Here is a 1,119-nt window from a genome sequence, read left to right on the forward strand (position 1 = left end):
AACCTATGATTTAAGACTTAGAAAACCAAAGTAACTCTAAGACTTTAAGAATACCCGCAAATGTGGATGCTGATGAAAGACGCTTTCTACACACTTGAACTGGCTTGAATTGCTAATACGAACTTACTAACTCTCTAACTCATTGACTTTAAATGAAATGTTTGATTTGAAAAAATAACTGGATACTAACAGCTAAAGATCTCCTTTCTTGGGTTTTTAGTCATAGGTATATTTACTTTCTTTAATCCCGGGGTGCTATTCCCTCCCCTTTTCTGTTCTTTATAGTTTGTAGGGTGTAACAAAAAATCAATAAAGCTACCCTGTCTTCAGGGGATTAAAAAAAAGAAAGAAAGAAACATTACCGATAACACAAGGAAGACCCTGAACATTATCTTCTATTGTAAAAAATATCTTAAAGATACTTGTGTTATGGCTTTTGATTTTGAAAAAGCCTTCGATAGCATGGAGCCCCTGAGCTATTATTGAAGCTATGGGATTTGTAGCCGAACTTAAACACACTATAGATCCTCTTTATGCGTCATCGAGGCACAACTTTATGTTAACCATTTGAACTCACTTGAATTTTCCCTATCTAGAGGCACCCATCAAGGGTGTCCATTGTCACCTTTATTTTTGGTCTTTCGATTGAGCCTCTGGCCAACATGATTAAATCTACAAAATCAATTGGAGGTATAGAAATCAATCACATACCTTATAAAATTAGTCTTTTCACATATTATTTTGTTTTATATTTCTAATCCTCAAAACACTCTTCCAGCTCTAGAATCCATTATTTTAGAATTCAAAAAACATTCTGGTTTAACTGTAAATCACGGAAAAACAATTTTTACCCAGTAAATTTATCTCCACCTACATGTTATTTTATTAAAACTAATCATTCCTATCAATGGGTCACATCTAATTGGACCTACCTTGGGATAAATGTAGATGACCTTTTCAAAGTCAACTTCCTGACCACGGCACAATCCATCACCAGTCTACTGAAACAATGGACCACCAAAACCTTTTCATGGCTTGAGAGAGTCAATGTTATCAAGTCATTTATTTCCCCAGTTTTAAAATATTTATTTAGGGCTCTACCAATATTAACTTCTAAAT

The sequence above is a fragment of the Gekko japonicus genome, unplaced genomic scaffold, assembly GCF_001447785.1.
Source record: "Gekko japonicus isolate JY-2015 unplaced genomic scaffold, Gekko_japonicus_V1.1 scaffold863, whole genome shotgun sequence".
In the NCBI taxonomy this organism is placed as follows: domain Eukaryota; kingdom Metazoa; phylum Chordata; class Lepidosauria; order Squamata; family Gekkonidae; genus Gekko; species Gekko japonicus.